A 24,636-nucleotide genomic window follows, 5' to 3' on the forward strand; every position below is an offset into this window, starting at 1 on the left:
CTAGTCTTCAGCTCTACTATCGAGTTCCTCAAGATCTGATTTAAATGGAAACAAGCAGTAGATATTTGTGGTGTATGTTTACATTTATATTTACTGTCCTATATTCTATATATTTACTGTTCTATATTCAACCATAATATTATTTCAGAACTTTACTAAAGAAACCCTTTACAGAACACCCAAAAGCACTCCTGATATTCCATAAATTTTAGCCTAGGACAAATGAAGAAGCAACTTGAATAATTCTTTTGGGAAATTCTTTTGAATTTTTATGTTGCACCCATTGTGCCACCTTTCTTGAACTCTATCTATAATTTTTAGAAAGGAAAATACACTGAAAAAGGTTACCTTCACACATTTCCACATTTCTTTTACCTATTGAGAATTTTAACTAGCCAGACTGAATTAAATATAACTTTGTTATAATAAAACAAGTTTTCTCACTGTGTTATATGACTAGTTCTATTGATTTCAGTGTCTTGCATATGATGTGTCTTATGTAGTTGCTTTGTCAGCAAAATCAGCTGAAATGTGCTTGAATTTCTCAATACACACTTCAGATTTTCGATTTGACATGATGAGACAGATTCAGATTAATCTGCACTTTTTAAGAAAAAGATAGGGAGAGAATGTCCTTGATAAATAGCTCTGTGACTTTTATCTGAAAATGACTATTCTAAACCCATGTTTGGCATAAATCTTCACAAAATCAAGATAAGGATTAGCAAAGCAGTATGGAAAATTGATATCCAGTCTTAGAATAACTTTAAATCTCTGTAGTCCAGATATCATAATTTTATTCCACATTTAGCTGATGTTATGTTCTCCCAGTAAAAGCTCTAGTGTGTTTAAATAAGTTAAGGTCAATTCTAATCCACTGTTTTTCCTTTGTGGTGATGTGAGCTCTTCAGGAAAAATGATTTTGCAAACACAGTATATGACAGGGTGTCTCGTCTAAGACTCAAATTTTGTCACAAAATGGGTCAAGGAAGAATTACACTGGCAGTATCTTCCTCTCATGCTATCCCCTGAGAGTGTTTTGATCCAGCAGAAAATGTCAGCTATTAAGATGCACTATAAGATTTACTATGTAAATCTGTACTTATCAACACACCAGTCCATATGCAGTTTCTAGGAGACCAAAGGTAATTCATATATGTATGAAGATTTCCTTTTGCTGTGCTATTTTAAGGGAATCATGCTACTCTTAGCTGGGGAAGGTAGTGATGATGAGGCCACATGTTTTCCCTTTCTGCTTAAGTAGTTGTTCAATATGATTTCCTAGGTGTGCAAATAAGTGATAACTGGTTTTGGTTGACAGAAGGATTCATATTCTGGCCATTTGAAGCACCTACCTTGATTTTGTGACAGTCATTTATTCTTCTCAATGGCCATGTGTACAGCTTTGGGACCTCACTAAGTAAACCTTTGATTATAATAAAGATGGTGGCTTCAGATCTTGACTTCTTGAATGCCATAACTATTCAGACAATAACCTCTTGGTAAAATCATACAATCACTAAGTAATTCAGGGCAGAAGGGATCTCAGGAAATCTTTATTCTGACTTCCTGATCAAAATAATTTTGGCTCTGAGGTCAACTCTCAAGTTGTTCAGTCTTTGTCCAGTGAGCCTGGACTACCTCCAAGGACAGAGACTACATAGCCTTGCTGGATAGTCTATTCCACTACTTGGCTGCCTCAGAGCAAAAAAGCTCTTTCTTTTGTCCATTTTGAGCATTTGCTATTTCCATTTATGTCTGGCATCCCTCATTCCATGAGATCTGTGTGCCATTGAAGAACCTCATTCCATCATCTTGGTAGACCCCCTGCAGGTACTGTTGGGTTTTTAGGTCCCCTCAGAGCCATCTCCAGGCTGAACTTGACAAGCTCCCTCAGCCTGTCTTCAAAAGTTAAATGCTCCAGCTCCTGATTATTAATAGACATACATCTTGGGGATAGCAATGTCTTTCTTCTACTTGGTACCCTCAAATTTGTTGCAGTATCAGAATCAAGATTTCACCACAATGCCAATCTTTATTAGCCTCTCCTCTGATCCAGACTCACACACTCTCAACCAATCTGTTGTCCATCCCACAAGAAATCTTCATACACCCAAGCTTCTCCCTCACATGAAGGGAACACTCATTTCTCATTTTCCTTGCTCATCATTCTTTGTTCTAGTCTGTCGTTGCACCCCAGTCTTGTGAGCTGTCCCACCAGCAATTTCACAGTTCTGTGACCTGAGGAGTTCTAGTTCTTCCTGTATGTTTCCCAGGCTGCATACAGATGTTTCAGTTAAGTTTCCTTTCAACCTTTCTGATAATTCTGACTTCCCTTTTGTTTAGATATCCCTGACTTCTCTCGTTTTGATCTCCCTACTCTTTGCTTTCCATTTGCTTCCATGGTTTCTTCATTGACTGTAGGGTTAATCTCTCATCCAAATGTTTTAATATAAAAGAGAATATGGATGCAGACGTCACTTGATGCATTGAAATGTTCAGGGCATATTTTACACTCATAACAAAAACTAAAAAAATCCTACCACAGTCTTAATTTCTTAGTAGCAATTAAGTGTCATCAGTATCTAGCAGCATCTATGCTAATATAATCAATACAATCAAAGGCTTGACAGTAATATTTTAACCAATTAAATTGAAGCATTCTACTATGCCTTAAAAGATATTATCCACTATTACATTGCCTGTGGACTTGCCCTTTCATGACTTATTTATGTCACTGGGAAATTCTTATATTTTAATATTCACTTATTGTAATATATAACTGTGGGGGATGAAAAAGAATGAACAATGAAAATAAAATTATAGCAGGAAATAAATAATTTATACCTGAATGTTAAATGTAGCAAAATGGGAGAGAACAGAATGTTTCATGTAAAGACAGAACACAATGAAGACTCATTTTTTAGTACATGATGTTTTGTCTGTTCCTCAGAGGATGGAGAATCAGTATATGGGGAAAATTGAAATGGCTGCCAGTTTTTAATGCACCCATTGGAATGGGTCAAAATAACAGCACATTCCAACTTCTCACAGAAAAGAGAATATATTAGCATCCAAAGACTTCATCCGAGTGACAGAACTTGTATCTACAAACAGTGTTTTAATCCACTTGGACACCTCTGAATTTCATGGTTATTCTCACAGGTAATGGGAACCCAGTTAATCTGGCAAAGTTAGATGTCTGTTACACTCACTACTACAAACAGCAACGTAAATGAATATTATTCCTGATAGGTAGATGTTATTTAACAACTGTCTTAACTGTTTTTCAAATACACAGTAGGGAAAAGTTTTCTCTTTCAATACTCTGTGATTTGTATATTCAGAAAATATCACTTCCAGAATGAAAAAAGCATGTAACTATGAGAACATTGGCTCTAATTGTAGTTCCTTTAAAAATACTTTAAAAACTGTGTATAAGAAAAACATCTTTCAGGTTTCTTTGCATGCTTATTTCCCTTAATCCTTTCACTCATTTCATCCATTTGACCATAATTGTCATGCCATACTGCTAAAAATATTTTAGTTTTCCTCATTCTTCCATAATCTCTCTTGACCATGGCACCTTTAAACTAATGTACATCGGAAGTACAAAACAAACTATAAAAACTATCAAAAATTAAAGCATAAATTTAATGCATTTCACTTCAAATAAATATAAAAGCTGATATTTCTCATCCCCAAGAAAGGCAGAAACAAACAACTTAAATTTTGATACTCAGAAAGAATATCTAGCACTTAAATTATATCTTATTTAAGATGATTGGTAGAATTCTCATTCTTAAGCTCATTTTTATAGGCATCTTCTACTGGTTCTCCATAGTTTGCCCATTTGTAATAAACCTTTTGTTATTCCTCATCATCCACACTGAAAAGTACATGAATGAAATAATTTCTCATTAGGATTTTGAAATATATTGGAAAACGTTCATGTGGCATGCTGATGAAGAGTAGACTGTGATCTTGGTCTCAAATTTTTGCAGTTTATGTTTCAAATGCTCATTTACAGTTGGATATTCCACCATGGTAATATCCTTTCAGATAAGTCTCAGAATTCTGGCTTTTATGACTCAACTGCTTTATCTCATCTTCTTGAATCATCAAAAATCATGATTAAGTCAATTCCACACACTTCACAACTGTTTCAACATCAAGTGCAGTAGACATTTCATGAAGCTCCTTAATTTATGTGCTGAATATTTCTAAATTTAGAACTACATTTTATTACTATTTTTGTGCTTTTTCTATCTTGATACTTCTGGAATTAAGACTTTATTTTCTGCAGTACTCTTCACACATTCCTGTATACTTCACTTTCCCTTTCTAGTAGTAAATTTCTTTTTTCTGTTTACCTCTGTCTGCTATTTCTCCCTCTCATCAGCTTTGGTTCTCTGCTTTCTGCATTGTATAATTTTATGTTCCTATGATTCTGTTCTACGCTTTGTGTAGGGTGTTTATGGAAGCTATTACACAAGACACAGCAGTATTGCAGAAGTTTAACAGTGAAAAATTATATCAAACAAGAACTGAATATTCAGTGCATGAAAACATTTCTTTCACATGAAAATATAATACTCAGCTCTTCAGAACCTCAAGAATAATGAGTAGACTGTAGTTAAACAAACCTCGCTTTGCAGCTTTAATACACAAAGTTATTATGAAGCACTTCAGAAACTCAGAATGAATAATTGCAAGGCTCCTCATATAACATTTTTAGCATGAATTATTAAGGCAACACAGAAAAGCAGACACAAAGAATAAACACAAAGTCCGTAAGCAAACGCTTTGATAAGCTGACTGAAAACGTTCCAAACCATTCCATGCAAGAAAGGGGAAGATAAAGAACTAAATGTCAGAAAGATTATTGAAAAGTAAAAATTAAGCATATGCAAACAGATAACAGCACATTCCAAAATAGTAGCTAGGCAATGGAAAGAGGTAATTAGCTAATCAAGAAAAAAAACCTAAGTATTTTTGACAGTGAACATAATTAAAGAAAAAATATTTCATAAAGGGACTGAATTAAAGCTCTGAACAATCCCTGAGAAAACCAGGTCATGTGCTTTAAATCTGCAGCTCCAAATTGGATAATTCTTAAATAGCACAGTTTAAAGGAAACATTACTTGAAATGTACTATTTTGGTTCTCCATACACAGAAAAATATGTATTGGAGATATATTGCAATAACCCTTTTATCAGGTAATACTTCCAGTTGACTCAGAGAAAATGTGACTTATGAAAACTTACTGAATGGCTGATTTTGAATGTAAGGATGCTTCACTATCACTGATTTGTTCTCTATTTTCCAATGATAGCTCACAGTTAAGACAGCTCTATGGCACTGACCACTACTTTTTGTTAACCTCAAGATGTTCACAGGTTTGCAAATTCTGATTAATATTATTGATAAGGGTGGCTAATTGCACTTTGGTGTAGTGGCTGATATATATAATAACTCTTACTGTGGGTACAGTTAGGTGTCTACAGCAGATATTTCCGTGATAATTCAGCGATAATTCAGATATTATTTCAGATAATATTCAGATATTACAGTGTTGATATTTCAGGCTTTAAAATGTGGACATTGAGAGTGAAAAAGATGTAACTTGAATTCCATCCTTTCACATATTTGCCTTGGATTTAAAAAGCTTAATTGCTTAAGTGGCTTCTTATCCATAAGAATCTTATTTACTAATTTTTCATTCTTTCTTTTTGCAAACTTACATTATATTCAGTTGGACTTCTTGGGAATGTACTTCTGAACATTAGTATTTCTGTGATTTTATTTATTTGGTTTTTAATTGTTAATATATTACCAGTTTAACAAAGCAGATATTGCTGTTTGCAGCTGACACCAGTTGTGTGCTAAGAATCAAGAAGTAGTATTATTTCCCCTCACTCCTTTGGTGTTGGTAAGAGCAATTTGACAATGAGAAATTCTAAAGCAATAGGTAACAGGGGATAGGAAATATTTTGCTAATCTTTAAATATTCTGCAACATTTTCTGAATTATTTAATTAAAAAAAGAAATATCCCAAATTTTTAGGGGACATGGATGTCAAAACATTTCCATCAAATTAATATTGCTAAATTTAAAAAAAATTTACATTTCCACTTTCACACCTCTTCCTTCTCATCCCTTCCCCCTGGAACCCTGGAAATGTGTCCTATTTTTCTGAACAAGTTGTTTAATTTTACATGTAGGATATTGGTGAGAGGGATTGTTTTACTGAAAATCTGGTTTTGTTTCAACAGTTTGGTAGGAAAGATTCATCCAGACTTATTCTACTTGCTAAATTCATGCCAGGAGGTTGCCTGCTGCTCTGCTCTCTTCTCTGTCTCAACAGCACATATGCACTCTGATTAACAGCCCTCACTTGGATACATTAATTATTTCAGAATTCAAAGTAAAACAAGGAAAAGAGTCTTTATACTGCATATCGTGCTCACCCAGTTCTCATGGAGCCATGAAACTTCAGGCTTTTGTAACTTGTGTTGAAAAAAAGGCTTCTCCAGACCTGGTCACGATTCCCAGGTGACATTTGCATGTTTCAGAACAGCCGGAGCACTGACACACGGTTGTGCTGACAAATGTCGCTTAAATACTTGTGCAAGGCTATCTGGGCAACTTAAATTCCTTTAGAGGAATTTCTCTCAAATCAAAAGGATTCTGATTTGGTAGAGTCCACACTCTGTTACTAAAGCTGATGTAGCAGAGGTGGAATGTGTGGATCAGAATCTGTCCCTTGGTCTCTGTCAGTGGGTTTTCTTATACTGGAACTTATATCTGAAGAGGGGAATCCTGTTCAGCTCTCTTCTTGTGAGATTATTTTAAGAAGAATATGAAGGGGTTACTTAAGCAAAACTTGACACTTGCAAAGTTAAAAACAGTAAAAATGTATATTAAAAATATATATAGCTTGACTTTTTTGTACTGTATAATATGGTCTAATGGATGAGTCAATGCTTTGTTTACTTTGTCTGCCTTTACCAAAGGTTTTTGAGGTGTTATTTTTTTTTCCATAAACTCTGTGGGATTAGTATTGTCTGAATATTTTGTATATCCTTTCTATCAGTTGGCTTGCTTGAAAGGAAGAGTGACACTTGTTCTGAGTGGGCAAGCTCTAAATGTCAGACCTTGCTTTCCTGATGTCCACGATCTTTAGTCTTTTGTCAAAATATGACTGCTAGGAAGCAAAGGTGATGGTGCTCTCCTGTTTGAGAAGTCATATTATTCCAGCATAGTTTCAGCAGCAATTTTACAAGTCTTCTCTGGATCACTTGCACTTGGTGAGTTTTATGGCACACAAAGAGGCTTCAGGCAATATTTGTGCAGTTCTGCAGTGTAAAGTGTCATTATTTGTTTTCTTCTGTACATAATAGATATCAAGTCACTAACAAGCAACTAGGCTGCACATTAACAGGATGTGATGTGCTTCCCAACCCAAAGGAGACACTCAGCAAGTTTCTCCTGGCTGGGTAATCTTCATTAATGGGGAATGGTCAAGTATTTCTTGAAGAAGTTTGATGTTTAATGTTTTCAAGTTCAAATATTTGTTTGGTTCTTGTCTATTTTACTGCTTTCAGATAGTATTATTCTTCTTGTGTCTTTGAACTCCTAATAACTGCTATTTTATGATTAATCTACTCCTGTGCTTTTAAATTTATGGTTTCTAAATCTTTTAGTTCATATAATTTTTCACACCTTCACAATGACTTTCTCAAGAAAACTGAATTGACATTGCACAGCTGTGTTACACCAGCTGTGTTCAGATGGCTGCAATCCTATACCCAGGATTTTCTTGAAATTCAAATTAATTGACTAAAAATTTTCTGTATTTCTATTTTTAAATAATAAAAGGCAGCAATTACAGAATAAGCATATCCACATTTATAGCTCTTTTGGTAAGCCTCCAAAGGAAAAGCAATAAATGAGTGAATTAAAACTAATACATAATTCTTAAGTAAATTGTCTTGAAATATAGACTGCTTAAAAATTATGGTTCTGTCTTTAGAAGTTGACCAAAATAAAGAAATAAATAAATAAACAAAAATTGTAAAAATTCACACCATGTCTGTGCATTATACCTTCAGTTTTAATTAAGAAAAGCATAAAACACGCTTCTCTATTCTTGAATAGAAACACCTATAGCTTCTGTGTAAGACTTGTTTTTATTAACATGTGCTGGACATGCTATGACAGGGCTTCTAAGGATCATTGGACCTTAACCAGAATATCAATTACTTTCTAGCCAGGTTGAGTTGCAAAAAAGGTTAAAGATATCAGCATTGCAAAAATGGCTGTAGCTCCAAACCTTAAGAAAAGCAGGTATTTTTGTGAGTTAAGGAACTTCGCAACACTAATGCTTCTACCCAACATTCACACTGAGCTTTTAATAAGAATATTCTAGAAGACTATTCTAAAATTGGTCTAGGTAAGAATTTGTGAATTTTGATTGGTATGTGGGTCTGGACCTAAGCATCAGACTAGAACTATGTAGGAATACATAGCAAACCACTATGATAATTAACTGCAATAAAATGTAATTAAATGCAATTTAATTAAATGTAATTGAATCAAATGCATCCATTACTATTTTGACGATGTAATGAGAACAATACTTGTAAACGCAATCTTATTTCAAAAGGCTCTTTTGTCTATACTTTTTCCAAGTCTTTTAGCATCAAATTGTTCTTGTTTCCTAAATAAGGTAATTTTCTATGGTAATAGGCCTAAGGCTTTAATCACCTCAAAGTTTGCATTTGTGGTTTCATAGCTTAGAGACTTCATTATCTAGACTCTAAATGAAAATTTCAGCTCTAATCAGAAGGATTTGAAGATTAAACTTTCTTCCCTCCTAACATAAATATTGCTTTTTTTTTTAAATAAAGAGTTTATATCACATTTACTTGTTTCTGTATCTACCTGTTTCAGAAATCAAAGCCACGTTCAACACTCTTTGAAAGCAGAAATTGCCTTCAACTGCTTCTGAGATCAAACTCTGCATGTGAAAAAGGACCCATTGGTACAAAAACTACCCATTTCAAATAATCTCTTTTGAAGCATTCTGGTACTATTTTTTCAGGAGTATTTAAAGTTCGGTACTTTTTTGTAAGAACTGTATTTTCTAAGTAAATAAAAGAGGCGGTGTAGATTATAAAGAAAAAAGTAGACTGCATAACACACATCTGCAAGGTTTAAGAATGTTTTTCTTTTTAATATTCATCTTTATTAAACATAGTTTCTCTTACAGTTCATGTTTCTGAGAGCAGTATTTTCATTGCAACATGCTATAACACTAGATATTATTATATTTTAGTAAGCTTATAAATGGAAAACCTCCCAGGTACTCTGTCATATTCTTTGCTGCATTCAGCCAACCCTAAATTGATCACGAAGTTTTCAGGAGCTGCTCAGAGAACCTCTGGGCAGACCAGCCATCCATGCAGTTTTATTGGACACAGACAATTCCATTCTTCCATAGAAACTGTGTTTCCATGCTTGCAAGACCAATGCTACTTGGTATAATGCTAACTCAATAGATCTGTATGAGTGATATTCTCTGAGGTGGTCATGACATTCACAAAATGTCAACCTTTACCAAATAAATCATATTGAATCCAACCCAAAGAAATCAACCTTCAGAAAATACAGTTTTAATAAATTACAAAAGCTCATGCTCTACAATAAGAAATCCTATCCTGAAAAATGCAGAAATACCATAGACTTGGAGGTCTTTAATAAAGAACATCACTGCAGTGGATTTCTCATGGATAGGGTTTAGATTTAGAAAATGGCAAGAACTGTGTTAGATTTAATTTCATATGTTGCATTTGGCAATGAAAAGTTCTCTGGCAGTGAAGGTCTGTTGCTATGGTGAAGTTGTAGGAGCTCCAAAATCCCCCAGCAACTGAGTGCTTTACAACAGCTTCGTGTGAACAGGGCATGTCCCAGACAGCTGCTCTTTCTACTCACTTAGGCTTCTCAAAAAGTTTTGGATGGTGAGGTAGACTTTGTCACCCTAAAGCATGTATGTGCCACTGCAGTGAACATGTACTGTGGTTATGTTGATTCTGCTTCACAAATTTGATGAGTTATATAAAAGGTCTGTTTTTTGACATTTTTGACACCTGGTTAATAGTAACTTGGTTAATAATAATTAAACATGGAAGTCAGGACCTACAAATCCTATGGACCTGTAAATATCAGTGACCCTAACAAAGAGCAGAGAGCTGAGGTCCCTGATTGATGGGACATTGAAAGGGTCACCTTGAAAAGCTTTGTGTAACTGATAAGATAACAAAGTGGCTGGTCAGGATAATTGTGGGGCCTATGGGAAATGGCAAATTTATGAGATATTTTGGGGGGTTTGTGTGAATTTTAGAAGCTTTCTGTGATATGTTTTAAGGGGGTTGAGCATATCAGTTAAACTTATTACAGAGCAATTAAGGAAACTGAGGGATCTTGGAAAAACATGAGGTAAGGAAGTGAGTGGAAATGGAGAACAAAGGGTCTGATCATACATAAACATATTGCTAGCCAACATAATTATATGGTGAGACTGTTAAAGAGCTTTGTTCCTATTTTTTTTCCCTCCATCTGTATATTTTTTTGCTTATGTATAAGTTTTGCTAGCCAGCTTGCAGCTGAGCTGTCCAGGACACTAGCCATCCAAGAGAAAAAGCCAAGTTCAGAGCCACTAGCTGGAGATGAGTCCCATTAATAAGAACTATTAATGACTTAATGAGTGTTGCTTTCCTATTTCAGACTTCAGTTGGGGTGAAAATGTACTTACTGCAGATACATAACAGAGGAATTTCTTCTGCCAAAGTAGATTATAAATTTAATTGAGCTGCAATGTCTTAAAGAATTATTGTAAAGGTTTTAAGTTTGGACATCTCATGAACATGAAAGCAAGCAAAAAGTGAGACAGTGGGAAAATAAAACCTCACTTTTTCACCCACATTGACCATAGATTTTTGCGTAAAATGAGGGCAGACAATGTCAGTCCTTATTTTTGGTTCTCTTTTTTTCCAAGGGGGTGGTGCAGGGGATTCCTTTCCTTTACTTCGTATGAGAGACTATTGAAATTACCTTTTTGTAAGAATGTACGGGTGAAAATGTAGTCTACTGAATTTTATGATTTGGTTATGCCACAGCTGTTGCACTGTAAAGAATTGTGTGTTGTATCCGTAAAGAAACTGCTCACTGGTAACATTTCAGTGCTCATCTCTCTCCATTCTATGACAGATCTGTGGAACCACCCATACAGGAGCAGGGTGCAGTATCTTATGTCAGAAAATTTAACTTTTTTTGTATCATGAACTTTGTATCTGCAGTGCAATTTATACAGCTAGCATGTAAGGATGGTATCGTCTGCTAGAAACAGAATGTTCATTGTTTAAATTACACAAGGCATATGAAGTAGTATCCATCTACCCTTAGCTTCAGGTATTTAATCTGCTAAAAGATAGGATCTTATCTTCACTGAACAGAGACCAAAAAATCTACCTTTAAACATTTTCCCAGAGAAGTCAAAATATCTTGTCTTCATGTCTTTGTCCTCTGACCGTAGAAAAAGCCACGTATGGGATGCCTAATTTTTATTAAGTTAAAAATAAATATTGTCTGGGGTATGATGTGAAAATTTCTAGATCCACACAAAAAAAAAACCCCTGCCATAAAAAAAACACTTATAAAATTGATAGGTAAGTAAGGTAAATATTAGCCAGAACTGGAAAGAGGGCAGTAAGAATGAAGGTAATATAAGAGAAGAAAAAAACTTATTTACCAAATATAAGAATTTTTCTTCAGAACAAGGGAAAGAGTGTCAGAAACATGTTGAGGTGAAGACCTAGTCCTTAGATTTCAGTCAGTAAAAATTCCATGGGAAGTATGCCAGCAAAAGCTTTCTTTGGACTCTTCAAATAATGCCTGGGGTACACAAATATTTATTCTGCCCTAAATTATAAGTTTCTTGGGCTTTTGCTGCATATTAAAAAAAAGTATATAACGTTGGTGAAGGACCATTTTTGTATCACCTGTCAGCAAAAGTTCTAATAATGTTCAGTGTCTGTGGGGTTTTCTCTCCCTTTTGAATTTAATCTCTCATGAATTGTCCTACATTTTGTCATAAATGAACCAAGTTCATGCTTTTATCCTCTTAACAGGAGAAAAATGTATTGTTACCTTTGAGTTTTACTCCTCTTAGCTAATTGAGTGCTTAATCCATAAATAGAACTGAAATTCATGTTAGTCCTCGAGATAAGCAGTCAGTAGTGTAAATGATGACTTTGCCACTGCGGTTGCAAGAAACTGGAAATAGAATAAAATTTGAAAGAAAAAAATTAAGATCAACTATATTAATGCAATAGTAATATTTCTTGTGAAGTGTGTGAAATGGGTACCATTTATGTGAGAACCTCTCTTTGAATTTAACTGATGCACAAAAAAAGGATTGACTGACAGTGGAGAACCCATGTGTATATCAAAATGCAAACTTCATGGTGAAGACACAATTTTTGGGGGAGAGGGTGAACATGACACTACAAAATTGTGTGATGTAGGGTTATAGCAGGAACTGTTCACTGTCTTCCAATATAAGAACTAGGCAACATTAACAATATTTTCCAACTGTCAGGTTAAAAAGAAACAAATGAAGATGGCTTTATGCACAAGAGTGTTAGAATTGTAGAGCTAAAGGAGTTTTATTTTTATTTTAGCTTTTAAGTGTAAACAGTGCAAGGGAAGCTTGGAAGAGAAAGAAAGGAATCCTGCTGAGGATTAGCAATCTGGCAAACTGTGACAGCTTAGAAGATCCCAATAGCAAGAAATAGTCAGGAATTGGGAGCCTAATCACGGCTCATTATTCAGTGCCATTTTCTTACTCTTCTTTCAAAATAAACCTTGGACGAATATTTGAGATTGTTTGACTTAGACCAAGATCTAGTTCCTTAGCCTGAACTATTAAATCTAATGGTTTTGTAATGTGTGAAAAAAACCCAACACAGTTACAATGATGAAGCTACAGCAACTCTGAATTATTCATTATAGCTAAACCCCAACATATGTTAAACTTATATGTGTGTGTACAGACATATGTAATCTGAACCTCTTTTTAAAATAGTTTTAACACAGCTACATAGAAAGACTGAGATGCTGTTCTATCTTTTTAGTAATAAATTAACATTCTTGTTTATTGGAAATATTACAAAATCTTCCTTGCATTCATGCAGGTAGCTCTATTATAGTCAATAGAAATGAAATCACGCAAGCTCACAACAGAAGTCAAAAGAGATACCCTGGTAGAATTGCACCAGATAGGTGTCATTGTTCTAACAAAGAAAGCAGACAAGAAGACTAAGTTAGCTCAGTGTTGGAGGAATTTTTTAAGAGCTAGTGAGACCTAAAATCTTAGCTGTGGAACTTGAATAGTGACTGTCATCATCTGTGCTATTCTAATGGAAGTGAACAATCTGACCTTACAAACTACTGCCAGCTAATACAGTCTTGAAGCTGAATTAACTTAATGAACTTAAATTGGGTGGGTTTTTTCACATTAACTTAATAATCTTGTGAGAACTTGTAAATAGTTAAAATTCCTGGAAAATTTAAGCGGTAAATGAAAAAAAAGGGCCTACAATGATTTTGTTTTGAATAATAGATAAAGTATTTTCTACAGGGAATTATTTTTCTTTTCACAATATGTCTAGAAATTCATAACATATTTCCACTTTCATTATTTCATTCAATTTTGCTATTTAAAAGTGATAGAATATATGTAGGAGTTTCTGAGTGTTCTACAGGACTTACTAATATGAAAAAGGTGATGTGTAGTGATCTGTAGGTTTTGCTATAACTATTTCTCTGTGGAGAGAAGCCCCTGAATTACACCACAATTCATAAAACAAGCTCGTAGATGACCTATTTTATAACTCTCACAAAAATGAAAATTCAGTATTCCACTTTTGAAATAAGAGTGGAGAAAAAAAGATCTATGGGCTTTAATTTGTGGTTTAAAATGTCTGATTTCAATCCCATTCTTCTGACATTTAAATTGGCTGCAGAAAGTTTATTTAATTGAAAGGCCATTGAAAAACTAATTTAATATATGTTCCATTAAGCAGTAATGCAATTAATCTGGCTATGCCTGTTCATAAATAAGCTCCGAGAAAAGTTTTTTGACGCATTTCTTTTTCATTTCACAGGCACATGCTTTAGAATGTCTTTGGGATAATTGTAGAAGGTCCAATAAAGAACTACCAAAAAAATATATAATTAAAAAAAAAAAAAACTGTTAAAGAATTTCTAAGTGAATCAGGGAAGATGAAGAGAGAGAAATAGATTGCACCATCAGTATCTAGAAACAAATCTAGCTCTTCTCTCACAGGTGCTGTAAATTTGCTTTCTATTATTGATATTGCCATTATCAAACATTAGATAAGTTTTTGCTTTGCTTTCCAGTCAAGGAAAGTTTTACTTGGTAGCTGGCAGGCTTGCTATATTTTTATCCTAGAAACTCCATTTTTATAGAAAAGTTCTTACTCTAAATGCAGGCTGTTCTCTCTCCCTCTTGGCTACAAAGGAGCTTAGGATAACTAAGATAAGCCCAGTTGTCAAATTTTGAAATGTCGAAACATGAGATGAATCCCTCAGAAAGAACTGAGCTAATACCATGACTGCCTTCTGACACTTGGGCACCACTATAGGAATCTTTGGTTTTAAATTAATTTCTTAAAAAGTTGCCAACTTGATTCCTATATACATATTTATAAGGCAACATCCCCAAGGGTGAAGCATAATGTTAAACATGTCTTAAACAAAACATTTCACTCTGAGACTTGTGTTCCTGAATTCAGAAAATTTCTGAATGCATGATAATTATAGTTTAGACATAAATAAACAATAATTACACAAAATAAATATTCCATTTCAATTATGCAAGTAATTCATCTCAAATTACAATTTCTGGAAGCATTTTTTGTGTAAAATTGGAAACTGAAGTAAAAATGTTTTCCTTTCCTCTACCATCTTCTCAGTATTTACAAGCGTGGAGAGATAGTTCCTGAGTTTCATCTGTTGGTTTGCAGGAGCAAATCCCTACTTTTCTCTGATTTGGGCTGGTCATAAAAAAGGAATTTGGACGGCCATGTGCATAGTCTAGCATGCAAAGATCCCTTCTGCAAATGTAGAAGAATATAGAATATTTTAGAAGGCTCCTTTGTGTTAGGGGATCATAATATATGATCTTTTCCCTGCTAATGGATTCAATTGCAAAAACTATCAATGGTCAATGTTTTGATATATATTGACTGCTCATATAGAATCCCTAGAATACTGTTTATTTTTATAAGTTAAAATACATCAAGTTAATTGTAAAAAGAAAAATACAATTTAACTTAGAGATTTAGGATTCATTCTTTTTATTTTTTTCTGCTTGCCATAAGTAAAATTCATATTAATCAAATCAATGGGGTGTGATTTTCTTACATGGTGGTGTGTGAAACAGATTTTCAGTCCTGGAATTATAAAGATTCAGTTGTGAGTTTGTTGTTGATTGGGTTTTTTTCTTCCTTTTCAGCTGCATAATACATGCTATTTATATATAGATATTTTCTTTTAATTTAGAAGTCTTTAATTTTATTTTCTAATTTTACACTTGCTAAGGAAAAAAAGTCTAGAAAACATATATACCATTAAAATAGTACGGCAAAAAGGGTAATGAAGCATTATTTTAATGATATCAAATTTATTTTTAAGCAAATATTCTTTTTAGAATAAATTCTAGTTTAGGCAGATACATCCTTGGTGAGGTAAACGAAGATGTTTGGGGTTTTTTATTTGTTTTATTTTGCAGAAAATTTCCAATTGCTTTATTTATGAATTTGTATTTCCCCATATGCTAGCAATGTACTTTCAGAACAACTCCCAAACTTACATCCTAGTTGTTTTATTTCTTGTTTGATTTTTAAATGAATGTACATTGTGCTGTTTTATCTTGTACCTTGGTAAAAGAAATCCTTTTTATTTTCAGCTTCGTTATATTTTTCTTACATGAACAGCAAAATGAAAAGATTTTGTGAACTTGCTGTTGGCCTTCAAGAAGTATTTAGTTTGCACTATTTGAAACTGTAAACTGAATTATTTTGGAGGAGATCTAAAATGGGTATCATCTACATATAAATTGGTTTTAGAACCAAAGGGGGCCTGCAGTCAGTATATATTACAAGATTCTATCACACTGTCTAATGGATTAGATTTTATTAAGTACTATAAAACAGCATGAGATGTACTCAATAGAAAGCAAATTGAACTGAAACAGATAATTAATTACTGCAACTCCTATTTTTTTCAACACAGTTTAGGCATAAATACATTTGTTATACGTGTGCATATTGCATCATAAATCTGTCAGCATAAACTTTTTCATACCTAAAACAATCAATATGCTTTTCATTCAAGGTTTTAACATTTTAAAAACAGAATGTATATTTTGCATACACTGAATCAATTTGCCCTGTTGAATTTAATGGAGTCCTTAACAATTTCCACATTAAAATGCTTTTCTGTAGTTAGTAAAACCATCACAGATAAATATCCTATAGTCTTCAAAGGCCTCCTAACTAGATCCTGGTAAGTAATGTCCAGTGTGAAGAAAAATAGTGTTACTAAAGCCAGCCATAACTGTACACAGAGAATCCTTGGGGGTGGATACCCAAAAATCAACTCAGGTTCTATTGTACTGATATCTAGAACTGTTGCAAAGTCCCTTATCTAGCAAAGTTTTTGTTTAAAATATTTCGGAAAGAAGATTTCTATATTTTACCTGGTACAAATCCACCATGTCTGAAAATCGTGTCTGAAACCTGGAAGGCTTGTAACCAAAATTGTTTTTACCTTTCATTACTTGGATGGCTTCAGTGTAAAAATTATTTTCTGAGAGAACTTTCTAATGAGTTCTCAAGCTATTGAAAATTTCAGCACTTGAGATAGGAAATTGCTACAACTTAATGTATTTAAATCATATATAAGGCAACAGAGTTTTACATGCCCCAATTATTTTCCATATTCTTTCTCCAATGAAGCAGTATCTCCCCATCACTTGTAGCCATCTATCTATGGGGCTTTCTTCAGGAATCATTTAATAAATACCAATATTCTGTTGACTTTTGCCATATTTGGAAAACTAAGTTCACATGCTGCTCCAGTCTCCTTTGAAGGTACTTTTCTTCCATATTTAGCCTGTCATGTCTGCATATTTTAAAAATTGCTTCTCTGGTTGTGAAGCTACAATCACTGCTGCTCAGTCCAGATTTTTTGTGGCATATTTGATATGAAAGTTCCATGGGCAATTAGGAATAATTGAGTAAAACAATTTTTTAAATGGAAGATTGTTTTCTTTCCTTTCAAAAAGAGAGGCCAAAATGGGGGGGAAAAAAACCCAACGAACAAAAACCCAACAAAAACAAAGAAAACCCAAAGCCAAAACAAAAACAACAGCAACAAACAAGAAGCACAAAAAAACCCCAACAAATGAAAACAATGACAAAAAACCCCCAAAAATCAAACAAAAAACCTCAAAACAAAACAAAACTTAAAAAAACCACAAAAAACCCACAAAAAAACATACAAAAAAACCCCCAAAAAATAAACCAAAATAAAACCACAAAAAAAAAAAAAAAAAGAAAAAAGGAAAAAAAAAAAAAGAAAAAATGGGTCTTTGGATGTTCTTAAACCAGTATTGCAGATGCATTTCAGGTAATTTCTTTCACAGCATCTTGACTGTGTTTAATCATGGAGCAACTTAACAGAACAAATTTACCATATTTGTGAGAAGGGAATTGGTAATAGAAATTTCAAACTAAACTTTGTCATTCACAATTTTTGAATGAGAAAAGATACATTGTAAAATATGTATTTAATGTGACCCAGTATTCAATCATATAGCCAAGCAGAAAATGTAGAAACTGAAAAGGACAAATTAAATGCCTGATTCTTATAAAGTGCAGTGAAAGACATAAATAATAATGGTTATAAATGGTAGTAATAAGAACAGGAGCAATCCCCTTCAGAATCCCTCCAGTTTTGAAAGCATAGAACTTAATGTTTGTTTTTTTTTTCTCTGCTTATATTAGTCTAAAAGTATGAAATTTATTCAAACTGACTATTTTTTTGAGTAAGGTGAAAATCTTGCTCGGTGTCTGCCATTTCATCCATACTACACCTTTCCTGATACAACAAACAAAGACTCCTCCCTTGCTCAGCACTGGTGAGGCCACATCTCAAGTCCTGTTTGCAGTTCTGGGCCCCTCACTGCAAGAAGGACATTGAGGTGCTGGAGCAAATCCAGAGATAATGAAGGCAATGACAATGGAAAAGGGTCTGAAGCAAAAGTCCTATGAGGAGCAGCAGAAGGAGCTGAGTTGGTTTAACCTGGAGAAAAGAAGGCTCAGTGCTGACCTTGTCCCTCCCTACAACCACCTGAAAGGAGGCTGAAAGGAGGGGTCAGTCTCTTCTGCCAGGCAGCCAGCCTACTGTGTGAAGCTGCACCAGGGGAACTTCAGGTGGGACATTAGGAAGAAGTTTTTCACTGAAAGAATAACTATTTGATTGGGCTGCTCAGGGAGCTGGTGGATTCAGTGCCCCTGGAAAGTTCAAGAAACAACTGGATGTGGCACACAGTGCTGACTCAGTTGACATGGTGGTGTTCAACCAAAGGTTGGCTTGATGACTCAGAGGTCTTTCCAAACTTAATGGTGCCACAATTCTATGATTCTGATGAGAGCTGTAGTATTTTTAAAATATGCTTGCTGACTACACTGGTAAGAACAAATACTTATATTGTTAAATAGAAGAAAGGCAAAGAATAAAGGTTGATTTTTTTTACCTCATCATCTACCTAAGCAGCGGGACTCTGAATAACTCAGCTCTGGCCTTGGTCTTTCTTGGGTCTGCCTACATCGCTCACTGTCAGAATTAGTTCTTTCTTTGTAAAAGATGGCAGGGAAACATTATTACTAACTTGAGAATTCACCTTAGTCATGATCATGAGCTATTCTAGAAATATCAAGATCTACAAAGGGGATATTATTTAGTCTTTTATCTAAAAAGTACAAAGTCACAAACCCTATATACAGATTACTTAACATTTAGAACTGTCCTAACTCGGCATTTAATTTATGTCCAGTAGTTAAGTTCCACACACTTAAAAGATTTATTGAAGGTTCTTTCTCTCCCTTATGTGGAAGTTTTGGAATCAGATTGAGTTACAAATGAAGTGATATGAACTACTATGGTAATGATTCCTTCTTTCTTTGTTCCTCTTTCCTTTTGCATGATTTGTCCTTACCATTTGTTTACTCCATTAGCAAAAACATATTAAAAATACATTCTGCTAAACCCAGCTTCTATAACTGAAAACCACAAGTAGAAAATCTTAAACATGGGTAAATGATTCTCCAATTGCTGTAAAAGAAATTGTCTTCTGACAGGCTTAGAGTTTTTCTTCCTCAGGCAAGGTCTCCTCTCACTGGAATAACATGTATTATTGACATTCAAATATAGACTGACAGATGTGGGTTTTACATATATCAACTTTGAATGTCACCTTTTTTCCACAGTGATAATTGAAGTCCTTTATTTGGATAGAAAATTCTCAGTAGATCAGATTTTTTATGTTGCCGTAAAATTAGCTGGAGTATAAATAAATCTATTTTTCTTGTTATCTTCTAAAATAAAAAGATTTTTTTTTCTTTAGAACCTATTAAATATCTTTGAATAATATGTTATCTCAGCAGAGTTTTATTGTCTTTTTTCTCTAAACTTCAGCAAAGTCAGTGGGCAATTAACATTCTTTGAGTCAAATCTCTTCATGACACACTTTCTTTATACATCTTGATATAAAATAGTAGTGGCATTTCCGAATAACATGAAGTTTTATGTCAACACCTTAAATACAGCATTACAGTGAAAAAATATTTTCATATTTTTCTGCAATAGCATTTATCTCTATTTGTGTTAGAGTATGTATATACATATATAAATACATATACACTCAAAAATATGCAAAAACAAAATTGAAATGAAATACAATGAGAAAAAAATGCATGGAAGCTTAGAGGCCTTCATCCTGGGTTGATACTGAGTGTGAAAGGTGCTCTTAATTCATGGAATAAGGACTCTCCTGTAAGAGTATATCTACAGCATTTGGAAGCAGTTTACAATGTCTTCTGGTGTAAACCAGGAGAAATTAAGAATAAATTCCAGAGTCTTAAGTTAAACAGCTCTAAAGAACATGTAGCATCCTACTTATTATAAAACTCTTAAAAGAGGGGTAGGTTAGAACTTTGCTTTTTACATACTATACCTGGGCACCTAGCTAACTACTTTTTACTGTCACCTGTGGTTTATCAAATTGCCAAAAGCTTGAAGTTATTTAGGATTTTAAATTATGCATAGAGATGCCTTCAGTGAATACTTCTCAATTTGAACATTATTTGGAATAATGCATTGCTAATATGGAAATGCTAAAAATCTCCACTTTGTGTACTTGGAGGTTCAGCCCTTTTTGATTTTCAGTGAAAGAAGAGATGGTAGTTCTGAATCACTTCAATATTTTGCTGCTTCTCAATGATCTCCTTGTAGCTAAATTAAGATTTTATTTTTAGGCAAGAGATGTTGAAATCAGGAATATAGCCCCAGTTAACTTTTTTCTTATGGAAACATGTAATCTGCATGAATTATACATCACATTGATGGTACTCTGTGAGACAGTTCTCCCCTAAGCACAGAGAAAACTCCGGGTGAACTTGTTAAGATTTCATCATGGTAAATGATGAATCCCAGAATAAGCTGAGTTGGAAGGGACCACAAGGATCATCAAGTCCAACTCCCTGCCCTGCACAGAACCATCCATCCCCAACAATCACACCATGTGCCTGACAGCATTGTCCAAACTCTTCTGAACTTGATGCTTGATGCTGTGACCACTTGCCTGGGGAGTCTGTTCCAGTGCCAAACCACTCTCTGGGTGAAGAATCTGATGTCGAACCTACACCTCCCCTTGACGCAGATCCAGGCCATTCCCTTGGGTGCCAGAGAGGAGATCAGTGTCTGCCCCTCCTCTTCCCCTCAGGAAGAATTTGTAACTGCCATGAGGTCTCCCCTCAGGCTCCTCTTCTCCGGGCTGAATAGTCCAAAGACCCTCAGCTGTGCTTTTCAGAAGCTCTAGTGCTGCACACAGGGTAAGTATATTAAGTGTGTAATACTAAACAATATAGAAAAGAGCCTCTTCTCTAGTGCTTACACCGACGGTCAGAAACTGGCTGTGACTATGGGGTTAAACCATCCCAGCCTCTGGAATGAGATAACTGCATTCAATCTTTTATGAATGATCCCTGACCTGCACTAACTCCCTAAAACTGCCTGTGATTTGTCTGGGAGGGTGACAGCTGGCACTGACCAAAAGCCTGCTGGATTTCTGTCCTTACACCTGAACAAATGTTAAGCCATTTGTTTAGCTGAGCAGCCGTGCTTTAGCCCTGCCATTGCTTAAACACTCCTCTAGACGTAGCTGCAGGTATTTTCTCAGGTAAATAAAGCTGCACTGGACAAAATACCACGTGAAAGGGATCATATCTTAGGATAGCTTGCTGTGTGATCATGAATCACAACTTCAGGGATGTAGGCACAGTGCATTCCTACTTGCTTTTAGAAGTTTCATGATATTCCACCTGGAAGAGTTGATGCAAAAAATGCATTTTCCTTATTTAATTTCAGTTAAATCATCAGTTGATGTGCACTGATTTCTTATTTGAGTTTTAAAACTTTACTACTGCTTTGTCTTTCTCTTCTTTTACCATTTTCAGGGTTTTTTTCTCCCCTTTTTCTGCATGACACTATTGACTGATTAATATAAATTAGCCATTTTTAGTACTGTGTCTTTCATTCATGCATGAGTTTAAGGGAGAGAAGAATATTTTATTTATACAATTAGCTACATAAATGATCATGTCCTTTTCCAACTCTCCCCTACAAAACTGAAAATCAAGCCTCTTATGACAGCAAACTCTGAAATATAAGGAATTTGTTATAATAATTGTAAGCCTCGTGACATTATTTTCTGAAATGTGAAATGTTACTGTAATAAAATGAGGACAGCACAGTTAAATATTAAATACTGTATAATAAGTTGATTACTTTGTGCTTCTAAACTTACCTGGTAGTCAATAAATAAAATGGGACATTTTTCTTTGTACATAATATTCATGACTGAGATGATAAGATTCAGCATGAGAAATCAAGTACAAACTTTTAGATAATTTGAACTCTTAGATATGATCTCTGAATAAAACACTGTAAGAATACAGTCCTCTAATCCCAGTTGTTGTTGTATCCTGACACACGACATTGTTTTGAATATGTGAATGAAATAACAATATGAAATTATGCTCTTCTCATAATCCATAGGTCTACATATTTTTCAGATAACATAAAAATTATAACGAATGCAAAATTTATATCCTCGAAGAAGCTGTCATACTACAAGTTGCCATATAAATTAGAGCTTTAACTATAGCATATTGATAAAGTTTTGTAAAGTTATATCTTGAGATAAAGATTTAGATAAAATCTAGATTGAACTTATGTGTTCTAAGTAAGGTTGCTTTTTGTTCCTTCTGTTCTTTCATTGGCTAACATCAAGCAGGAAATGCACTTGAACTTTTGTGCTTGAACTTTTGCACATGGAAAGTAAATTGACTGCACAAAATTTTCACTAAATTTTTTCAGGCCACTGGTCTTCAGAGGCTATCAAGTGAAGTTCAAAGTGCTACAGGCGCTTTTAGAACAAAGCTGTGTATCTTTGTAGTAATGGAATTTGATGAGTTATCTCCCCTTTTTGCAATAATACACTCTAATTGTTATATGTTTAACCTGCAAGAAAATAGTCAAAGAAATAGACAAATTACAACCCCACATGACCAACCTGTATGCTAATGTGAGGGGTGAATAATATGGCTTTGTGTACCTGAGACCTAAAGAGACAGGAAAAGTTAGACTGTGTTTTCTTTGTGTTATTCTTCCTGCATCTGATTTAACATGACTAGGAATTCAATTGATTATAACTCATAAAATTAATAACACTTGAATATATTAATTATGATTTAAATCACATTGTAAAATAGTTTTTTTCTGATAATTTTGGACAGTTTATTCTCTTTTTGCATGCATAGACAAAAATTGTTCCCTATCTGGTTAAAATTCTGGTTTTATTCTGTCTACAGATCAAAAACATTTAAAAATTCTAGTTTGCATGTAACATATGCAATAAAATTGTGTAAATAATAATTTTTTCTTTGCAGGCAATTACAAAAAAATATGCCATTGAATTAAATGCAATTAAATTAAACAAATTGCTAAGATTCAGATTTGATCTCTATTTTATTTAGCCTGATTAAAGATAGAATTCAAAATGAAAAATTAATATTTTGACTTGCTAAATTTCCTTCCACATAAATAATCAAGCAACACAGATTAATAAAGGATATGTTTTGGAAACATATAACGTCTATTTTTTCCCAATTATACACATAGCTCTAATAGCATAAAAAAACCTCGTGGCACAGTAAAAACTTGAAATGTGAAACCAATTAGAATTTTATTTCAAAATTCAAGTGAACGAATTTAATTTTATATTATGAATTTTAATTTTATATTATGCAGAACCAATACTACACGCAACATTCACAGTCATGCTTCCAGTTAAGCTTATCTTTTTTGATCTTTACTAGTGGTCAAATCCATCTGGAAAGGATGATAATAGCCATTCAAATATTGTCTCGCTGATAATAGTGTTGCTTTGAAGAACTCTAATTTGCAACATATGTCAAGATGTTTGCAGGCAGTGATTGAGAAATTTAAAAAACCCTAAACAACTAACCCAAAAAGAAAACTTAGAACTTCCCAAACACTGAGTTTCTTCCTGAACTCTTCACTTGAATGGAATGCACGTTTATAAAATATACAATTTAATAAAGCATAGTACAGCATAAATATCGGAATTCAGTGTTATTCTGATAGCTTCTTTATGTTCCACAAACTCTTAAGTGTTTTAGCTGAGAATATAAACTCCAGCAGAACACTGGGACTTAGAAATTCTTTTATATCAGTAAAGAGTATAAATATAAATTCCTTTTTAGATTCTTTACAAGTTGTCTGCGAATGCATGTAAAAGACACTCCAAGTTATTCAGTTAGTAAGAGCCAATAAGTGTTCTTTTGAAAACATATATCTACAGTAGTCTATCTGGGTCAGTGTCATCAAAATATTGATAAAACCTCAATATTTTCTGATATTTTAGGTATCTCTGAGTGTTCATATAAGAATATTCATTGGACTGTGTTTTCTGACACAAACATTTTGGTCCAGATTTAAATACATCACATTTTTTGAAGCACACATGCACAGATGTTTAAGTTTCCTCTTTAATGTGCATTTCTTTTTCTCCTGTGAAACTTATTTGCATTCTACACTGCTGTTGTAATTCTTATGTTGAGCTATGCTGGCAATAGGTTAGGCCAGCTTGGTCCAGCCAAACTTTAACAACACAGCCAAA

This window comes from Sturnus vulgaris, chromosome 3, assembly GCF_052056855.1.
Source record: "Sturnus vulgaris isolate bStuVul1 chromosome 3, bStuVul1.hap1, whole genome shotgun sequence".
NCBI lineage: Eukaryota > Metazoa > Chordata > Aves > Passeriformes > Sturnidae > Sturnus > Sturnus vulgaris.